Here is a 10,093-nt window from a genome sequence, read left to right as displayed (position 1 = left end):
GGACTTCACCTTTCAGTTGCCTACTTCGTCCGAAGTAGCACCTGTTGGCAAGAGATGTCCTGCGTTGGATTTCGAAGCTGACGTTTTTGTTGGTGTTGATGCTGGTTCCAAGATAGACGAAATTATCTTCAGCTTTGAAGTTATGACTGTCAACAGTGACGTGGGTGCCTAGTCAGGACGACTATTTGTTTGATGACATAAGATATTTCGTCTTGCCCTCGTTCACCACCAGACCCATTTGCATTGCTACTTTCTCCATTCTGGAGAAAACAGAATTAACGGCGCAGTTGTTAAAGGCAATGATATCAATATCATCAGCGTACTCCAGCAACTGTACACTATTCTAGAAGATTGTACCTTCTCGATTTAGTTCTACAGCTCGAATTATTTTCTCCAGCAGCAGATTGAAGAAGTCGCACGGTAGGGAGTCGCTTTGTCTGAAACCTCGTTTCGTATTGAACAGCTCGGAGAGGTCTATCGCGATCCTGACGGAGCTTTTGGTGTTGCTCAACGTCACCTTACACAGCCGTATTAGTTTTGCAAAAATATCAAATTCAGACTCAGCGAATCATTGTTCCAAAATACAGTTTAGTATCACAATTTTCGGCTTAGTTATGGCGTTAACTGTAATTTGTGGGCGTGTTTGTGTTTCGATTATATCCACTACAGTGCCGATGTGCTTTTGCTGCCAAGGAAGAAATGGCGAAGTTGCATTAACGTATCTCAATTTACGGCTTGCATGGATGGATTGACCATTTAGGAATGGTATATAGGGTCTAGCAAAAAGAACGATGGGATGTTAATATCATATTAAAAATAAAATTTGGTCAAAATGAATTCTGTTCCCAGAGAAAATAATTTAGAGGTCACATCGCATCAAATAATCTTGGCGACCATTTGACTGAGCCATTTGTCAAAATTAAAGAGCCGCCCTGTGTCTATTTGTATTCTTCTTGTTGAAAAGAGAGATTGCCTGCCCGATTTCATCAAATTTATGGAAAAAATGGTCTACATTGTGTTATAGCCCTCGCTGTTGACGGTAATGGCATTTCCTGCCTTATTTCGAAACAAATAAGGCCCGGTGATGTCATCACACACCAGCATCACTCCAATAGCGACAATTTTGTTTTTTGACGAAGCCATTAAGTCTCTGGCGCAATGTTCGGGCTATATGGTGGATGCGATAAAACCTCCCATCCAGGCACTCGTAGTTTCTGACGAGTCATCAACGAAGTTTGTGGTTGGCGTTGTCCTGTTTGAACACTACACCCTTCCTGTTGGTCAATTCTGTACGCTTCTGGTCGATCGCTTGTTTCAAGCGGTACAGTTCTTCGCAGTAGGTGGGAGAGTTAAACGTCTTGCTGTATGGGAACAGCTCATAGTAGATGATTCAGTGCAAATACCACCAAAAACACAGCAAAAGCTTCCTGGCCGTCAATCCCGGCTTGACCACTGTTTGAGACGATTCACTGGCTTTCGACCACGACTGCTTTCGCTTGATAATATTGTCGTATGTGATCCATTTTTCGTCGCCAGTCACCATCCCCTTCAAAGATGAGTCGAGTTAGTTCCGTTTCAGCAGCATATCGCAGGCGTTGATTCGGACCAGAAGGTTTTTTTGCGTCAAACCATGCGGCACCCAAACATCAAACTTTTTTGTGCATCCAGCCTTCTGAAGATGGTTTAAAATGGTTTAGTGACTAACTCCCATCTTCTGGGCGATGTCGCAAGATGCCGCATGTCGGTCTAACTCGATGTTTTCCATGATTTGATCGGTATTCGTCGTGACAGGTCTTCGGCTGGCTTATCCATGGTGTCGTTTTCCCCCGCTCTGAATCGTCGAAACCATTCCCCCGCAGTTCAAAGTGATATAGTACCATCCCCCAAAACACCATTAATCTCACGGAACGTTTCTCTAGCGGATTTGCCTTTAACGAAGGAAAACTTTAAAATAGCGCGAATTTCGGCAGTCGTGAACTGTAGTCGTGTAAACATGGACGTCTATATCTGTTGAACGCAATATCCAAACTTATCATGCATAGCGTCGTTTTGTAGGCTAAGTCAAGACCTTTCAAAGATTTATAGTATTGCCAGATACCAGCTCTATAGCGCTTTATATCTACATAGCCGCGAAATTCAAAAGATGAAAAGGCGGAAGGGAGATATTTGACAATCTTATATTTATAATTACCTCTATTTTTCTTATTCTGGGTATTTGTCGTGATAATGTCAGGTCCGCCAATATGCACATACCTTTCGTAAAAAAAAATATTAGAACATGGAATTATAATGGAATACTTTTCGTATATGAAATTCCATTATAAAAGTATTCCATTAGAAATACATATACAAAAAATAAGTTGAAGTTTGATTTGGAAATACGTAAAGACTTTTTCGACTCCCCAATATATTCTTGATTCGGAGACCGTTCTTTAACCGTTTTATTCTTTCAAAATTGGAACTACATACAGTTTTAAACTTTCGCCCTTAGGCCCCCTGATCTATAATATCGATTTTTACATTATTCTGTTTCATTCAGAGATCCTAGCAGAAGCATACCCCGTGGTATAAATATTTCGTCAAAATTCTTTTCTTTTGTCAAAGTTATTGATGGTTGAAATTTAGAGCACGATAAAATTGTAAAATTATTTTCTCATAAACTACTGCAAATAAATCGATGAAATTTTGTGAAGTCAAAGAAAAATGTTCGTGCTATATTATAAATATATTTTCATGGTTCTTTTGTTTAAATTATAATATTTTACATAATTTTTTGTTAAACAATTGAAATCTTTAAGGTGTTCTTCTTCTTCTTCTTAATTAGCGTAGACATCGCTTACGCGATTACAGCCGAGTCAACAACAGCGCGCCAGCCGTTTCTTCTTTTCGCTACGTGGCGCCAATTGGATATTCCAAGCGGAGCTAGGTCCTTCTCCACCTGCTCCTTCCAACGGAGTGGAGGTCTTCCTCTTCCTCTGCTTGCCCCGGCGGGTACTGCGTCGAATACTTTAGAGCTGGAGTGTTTTCGTCCATCCGTACAACATGACCTAGCCAGCGTAGCTGCGGTCTTTTAATTCTCTGAACTATGGCGTCGTATATCTCGTACAGCTCATCGTTCCATCGAATGCGATATTCGCCATGGCAAATGCGCAAACGACCATAAATCAATTGCAGAACTTTCGAAAACTCTCAACGTCGACTCATCAGTTGATGTCTTTGTCCAAGCCTCTGCACCATATAGCAGGACGGGAATCATGAGCGACTTATAGAGTTTGCATTTTGTTCGTCGAGAGAGGACTTTACTTTTCAATTGCCTACTCAGTGCGAAGTAGCACCTGTTGGCAAGAGTTATCCTGCGTTGGATTTCCAGGCTGACATTGTTGGTGGTGTTTATGCTGGTTCCCAAATATACGAAACTATCTACAACTTCAAAGTTATGACTGTCAACAGTGACGTGAGAGCCAAGTCGCAAGTGCGACGACTGTTTGTTTGATGACAGGAGATATTTCGTCTTGCCCTCGTTCAATACCAGATCCATTTGCTTTGCTTCCTTGTCCAGTGTGGAGAAAGCAGAACTAACGGGGCGGGTGAAGAAAGATTGTACCTGCTCGATTCAGTTCTGCAGCCAAATTCAGACATCGCGGCATAAAGGCAGCTCCTTTTCGTGCAGTCGAAAGCAGCTTTGAAGTCGGCGAAAAAGTGGTGTGTGTCGATTCTCCTTTCACGGGTCTTTTCGAAGATTTTGTGCATGGTGAATATCTGATCGGTTGTTTGCCGGGTCTAAAGCCACACTGATAAGGTCCAATCAGTTTGTTGACGGTGGGCTTTAATCTTTCACACACTACACTCTATATAACCTGAAACGCGATGTTGAGGAGGCTTATCCCGCAGTAGTTAGCGCAGATTGTGGGGTCTCCCTTTTTATGGATTGGGCATAGCACACTTAAATTCCAAGCGTTGGGCATGCTTTCGTCCGACCATATTTTACAAAGAAGCTGATGCATGCTCCTTATCAGTTCTTCGTCGCCGTGTTTGAATAGCTCGGCCGGCAATCCATCGGCCCCCGCCGCTTTGTTGTTCTTCAGGCGGGTAATTGCTATTCGAACTTCTTCCTGGTCGGGCAATGGAACGTTTGCTCCATCGTCATCGATTAGAGAATCGGGTTCGCCTTCTTCTGGCGTTGTACGTTCACTGCCATTCAGCAGGCTGGAGAAGTGTTCCCTCCATAATTTAAGTATGCTCTGGGCATCGGTGACTAGATCACCATTGGGGTTTCTAGAAGACTATGCTCCGGTCTTGAAACCTTGTGTAAGCCGCCGCATTTTTTCGGAGCATTACCGCTGTCGGCCAGCTTATCAAGCTCTTCGTACTCACGCATTTTGGCCTCTTTTATTCTCCGTCTGCAAATGCGGCTCGCTTACCTCTTCAACTCTCGGGATCAATCCCATCCCGCACGTGTAGTGGTCGATCGTAACGTTGTGAGGTAGGCAGCCTGTTTTCTCTCCGCTGCGACACGGCACTCCTCGTTGTACCAGCTGTTCTTTTGCACTTTCCGAAAACCAATGGTTTCGGTTGCAGCTGTACGTAAGGAGTTTGAAATACCGTCCCGCAGTTCCCTTATACCGAGTTGTTGACGAGTGCTCTCAGAGAGTAAGAGTGCAAGTCGAGTAGAAAATCGTTTGGCTGTCTGTTGTGATTGCAGCTTCTTTTGTTTGTTGACGTGCGCGTTTTGCTGCGCAGAGAGGCGGGTGCGAATCTTGGCTGCAAAAAGATAGTGGTCCGAGTCGATGTTAGGACCTCGGAGCGTATGCACGTCTAGAACACTGGGGACTTGTCTTCCGTCTATCACAACATGACCGATCTGGTTGTTGGCTTTTCGATCTGGAGAGAGCCAGGTAGTTTTATGTATTTTCTTGTTTCAGATAACCATATTTCGGGCCCCGGCGAAGTCAATCAGCCTCAACGCATTTGGGGATGTTTCGTCGTGGAGGCTGAATTTATCGACCGTAGTGCCAAAAATACCTTCTTTGCCCCTTCTGGTGTTAAAGACGCCAAACACGATTTTGACATCGTGGTGGGGGCAGCTCTCATAAGTGCGCTCCACGCACTCATAGAAAGCATCTCACATCGTCCTTCTCTTCCGTCGGGGCGTGGGCGCAAATCAGCGACATGTTGAAGAACCTCGCTTTGATGCCGATTGTGGATAGACGTTCATTTACCGGAGTGAATGATAGTACTCGGCGACGGAGTCTCTCCCACCACGAATCCCACACCAAACTTACGCTCCTTTATATGGCCACTGTAGTAAATGCCACAAGGTCCTACTCGAGTCAGCATTTATTTTCACGAGGACATCAACCAGCTGGGCAGCGTTTATTATGCGGAATTAAGAGGCCGCACATTCCAGGTGCATGCCCTCAATTCGTAGTACTTATTTCCTTTGCCATGGTCGCTTTCAAACGGATGTTCTTAGGCTACCCAGAGGATACTTGTTCAAAGACCGGAAGTCGTGAGCTGCTTGAGTCATATGTAAAGAATCGTTTCTGGCCACTCCCAAGTGAATGGCGATCAGAGAACTTTCCTCATTTACGTGTACTTCTACACATGACTCCATCCTCCCTCCATGTGTTCTTCACGCTAAAAAAATTGAAAACTATGTGACACAACGCGGAAAATATTCAGCTTTAATTATCTGCAAAAAAAAATGTGTTCATTTATACCATTCCAAAGATATTGAATTTTTTGGCCCCATACCTCTCCTAAAACGTATGTCATAGCGATCGTTTCTCTGTGGGCTGATAAGCCCTCGGCGTCTGTGCTGCAAGAAAAGCATAAGCGCATTACGGAACGATGGTTGTGCCATACGTTTTAAAAGTGTAACACACTTTTAAATCTTTTTTTAGCATGAAGAACGCATGAAAAATTTTAATTGCTTAACAAAAAATTGTGTAAAATATTATTATTTAATCAAGAAAACCAAGAAAAAATATTTATAATATAGCACGAACATTTTTCTCCAGTAGGTTATGAAAAAATAATTTTACAATTTTATCGTGCTCTAAATTTCAACCATCAATAACTTTAACAAAAAAAATATTTTGACGAAATATTCATACCACGGGGTATGCTTCTGGCCCCTCTTCTAATGAACTTTTCGAAATTTTCAGGACCACTTGACGTGGTTTGACCCAGTTAATAATTGTCAGGAATAAAAGGATGTCCAACTTATTCCAGTGTGAGAGCGCTTCAAAATTAGCGTTTTTTATAACATTTTCCATTATGGCCAGATTGAACAAAGTAATAATTTTTGGGCAGTTAAATTAAAACACCCAACATTTAGTACGAATAAAAATTACTAAATTGTGGTTATTTATTATATGGAGAAACTATTTAAATCGTTTTAAAGAATATTATAACAACTGACTTTTGTCCTTTCAATACCCAATAATAGGATTTAAGGTTGTTAGCTCTCAATCATTAAAAGTTTTTAATCATTTTCCATTGAAAATAATACTATGATGCTTCAAATTACAAAACATTTCATCAAACACCTTTAAATTTCACAAATTTATTTAATTTTCATTGTTTTACATTTTTTTTAAGTGGTCTTGAACGATGCAACAAATCCCTCCGTTTACATAATTTTTTGGTAAGATTTCAATCTGGCCATCGCTCGTTTCCAATTGCTAAACGTCAAAACCTCCTGAACGATTTAAGTCGCTAAACATCACTCAACTTTTTGATCATGCAAAGAAAATTGGACTTTGCATGAATAGCTTATCATGGGACATCAAGTAGCCAAAAATCATCATCACAAAGGTGCAAGGTTTGTGCACGACAACACCATAGTTTACTTAACCGCGGTTCAACTCCAGGCCAACCAACAGCTGCTCAACTATTTACTACACAGGAGGCAGCCGTACAAAGGTACACACGTGAATAATTCATCGTTGGATAATGTAATTTATACAAGGCAAACTGCCTTTCAAGGATGATCCGACCTGTTTGGGCGAGTCATACACTACGGCATTGCGACGATTCAATGCACCAGAACGTTGATTAGCCAATTCACCACAACCGCGTTATTTTATACCACAAACCAATGCGAACTTTTTGTTCTTCTTCTTCGTTTCCGATTCAATAGGTTTGTACTCACTGCGAACATAGTCAAGATGTCAATTGGCGCAAAATTGTGAAGTCATCATTTTGCGTACCCGACTTAATGTGTGGTGCTGACAGATACAGATAAGGCAAGAGGTAGCACAACTGTTAAAATTAGGCAAGTTTAAATTAACAAAGTGGCATTCTAATCATCATCGATTCAGAGAAGACGACTCTTTAAAGGATCTAAGCGTAGATTAATCTATCACTAATGCACTTGGACTAAAATGGAACTAAAATGTTGCTTGTTTTATTGAAGTTAAACTTCTTATGTAAGTTCGGAAGAGGTTGCGTTAAATGTTTAACGCTTACATATTTACGCTAGCTTGTCGGCGAAGCTGTTCGAGCAGCAAGGGAAGCGGTGACAATCGGCGATCGTTTGCTAGTTTCTTTCGGCACAGCTCGGATTTTCTACCAGCAACACAATGTTGTGACGCTTTGTCGTCGTGTCAGTGCTTCGACACATTGACTCTTTGACAAAGCGTGAGTTTCGGCCATGCGAAAGATGCGTGCGACACTTGTTATTATGAATGTATGTACAGTACCCCATTAGAAATATGGTAAATAAATATAAAAATTTACGAATAACGTACTGGGGAAGCATGCTAGGCGAATAATTTGAATTTTTTCCACTGCCTAAGTATTAAGTAGCCTGTATACTACATATTACTCGGTGTCAATCATAAAAAAAATACAATTAGTGGAACTTTTTTTTTTGAAAAAGCAGCTACTGTTACTGGAGTATCGAAAATTGAGCACACATTCAAATATTGCACCGTTGGTCGCACAAGCATGCGGCAAAATTCTGCCAAAAATGGGAAAATGTCTGAGCGCATTCGACGTAAAGTAATGAGGTTCGCTCTATAATTGCGCTGCAAACTAGCTAGAAAAATTTAAAAGAAGCCAAATGCTGCCCATGAAAAAATATTGCAAAGAACAGTTGAACGCATCTTTTCAGAAAAAAACCTAAAAACCGCCGTACAGCAAAGAAATCAAAATTGACCAAGCGAATGAAAAATCAAGGAGTAGTAAGGGTCAAACTCGCTCAGAAATACACAAAGGAGGACAAGATAAACATAAAAAGTTATCAACGTCCCCCGAAAGGCCCCCATCAAAGTTACCCTGCTATTTAACATGATTTTTTCCTTAACAAAGATTAACTTTAGAGACGAATGCCGGCTAGAAGCTGTGACAGAAACCCTTCAATTTGTGTGACGTAGACCATGTGAACGTTATGTGGAGAATTGCATTAAAAAACGATAAAATGTACCCCAATGCAATGATTTAGAGCTGCATATCGGTGGAAGGTCCTGAACCAATTTAATTTGTTGAGGCAACGATGAATAGTGAGCAGTACACCAATGTACTTCAAGATGGTTTTGTACCATATTTGGCAACACTGAACCCTCCAGCAGCCCAATACACTTATACGCACGCTGAGGTGCCTTGCCACACCTCCCGACGAACGACTGATGTCCTTCACATCTTGGATATCAATATATTACCTTAGGCGGGCAATTCACCCTATCTAAACTCCACCGAAAACTGTTGCACGTTCCTTAAATCGAAGGTATATTCCCGAAGAAGTCCCACAATAGCCCCACTCAAAGATAACATAAAGGATGTGTGCCTAAATGATCCAGATTTAAAAATAATGATGATATTTGTTTGAATAGTATGCCTCAAATAGTGAAGGCTGTTAATAAAAATAAAGGCTTGTCAACCAAATACTAAAAAAAAGGTGCGTGGAGTCCCTACGCGCGGATGAAGTTATACTTCTTTAATCTTCACAAGTCAATATGGCAGCCAAATTGGCGAAGAACAAGTGTAGTAAATTTTACAACAAAAACGATTTTATTCATGAACGCAGGCGCAAATTCCACAAGCGATCTCACTTCATTCATAAAAACAGAGGCCGTAACGTCTCCCCGAGCATGCCTTTGCCAACAAGTCGTCTTTTCGCGACGATGGCAAAAGCTAAAAATCATAAATTGCACAACTTTCTGGTACTTCTCGCAAAAATCTGCGTCGATATGTATTCACGATCATACGTATACATACATACATATTTACGCATGTTTGTATTCGAAGCTGCTACAGCGGCAAGGGGTGACAATCGGCGGCCATTACTTTACTTATGCCATAGAAATTCTATTGCTACGAATATGGAAATGACAACGAAATAATGCAAATAGGCATATTTCTAAAGGTCATTAATTTCTTTGAAGAAATGAAAGGAATGAATGATCCTGAGAAGTATAGTCTTAACTTTTCAACGGCCAACGCAGAGCATTTCAACCAAAAGGAATTTATTCATTAAAATCACCACTCAGAAGTCGTTTTATCCGTTGTAAACGAACGATTTTGGAAGAAACATCATTTCTAATATGCCACAAGACAAAATTAGAAATGAACTTCGTAAACCTCACGCTGTCAGATAAAGCGAAAATACTTCGTCATCGCGGGTCGATTTCAAAAAAATTTAAATGAATTTTTCAAGGACCAACCCATGGTATTTCAACAAAAGCTCACATAAAATAGTTGAGAATTGCAGAAGTGAAAGACAAACGAAATAAAAAGAAGTATAACTTCAATAATGCACAAGCATACAAACATACATATGCGCACACCTGGTTTGCAAAGAAAGTAAATAAAGACTGACCAGAGAACTTAAAAGTATAGAGAAGGTGCAGGTTCGACTGCGAACATTTGATAGATTCAAATTAGGGAATTCACCGCATTTGTTAACATTGTAGGTCGGAGTCCGCCTCGCAATTTTTTTTTCATTTTTTACAATTCTCTCACATATTCTAACCGAGAATATGAAGAGACAGAAATATATGTATTTATAAAATGATTTCTTTGATTTTCCATAGGATGGAAATATGTATGTAGAACTCTTTTATTTTTGATTTATTATTTTTCAAATTAT

General features: G+C 40.6%; 1 pseudogene; it reads right to left on the bottom strand.

The window, feature by feature from the left end:
• Positions 1-9,485: 9,485 nt before the first annotated feature.
• On the bottom strand, positions 9,486-9,672 carry LOC126766354 (small nucleolar RNA U3; annotated as a pseudogene).
• Between the last annotated feature and the right edge of the window lie 421 nt (positions 9,673-10,093).

The sequence above is a fragment of the Bactrocera neohumeralis genome, unplaced genomic scaffold (assembly GCF_024586455.1).
Source record: "Bactrocera neohumeralis isolate Rockhampton unplaced genomic scaffold, APGP_CSIRO_Bneo_wtdbg2-racon-allhic-juicebox.fasta_v2 cluster11, whole genome shotgun sequence".
In the NCBI taxonomy this organism is placed as follows: Eukaryota; Metazoa; Arthropoda; class Insecta; order Diptera; family Tephritidae; genus Bactrocera; species Bactrocera neohumeralis.
The sequence above is the reverse complement of the archived record's forward strand: the minus strand, read 5'-3'. Positions and strand labels throughout refer to the sequence as shown.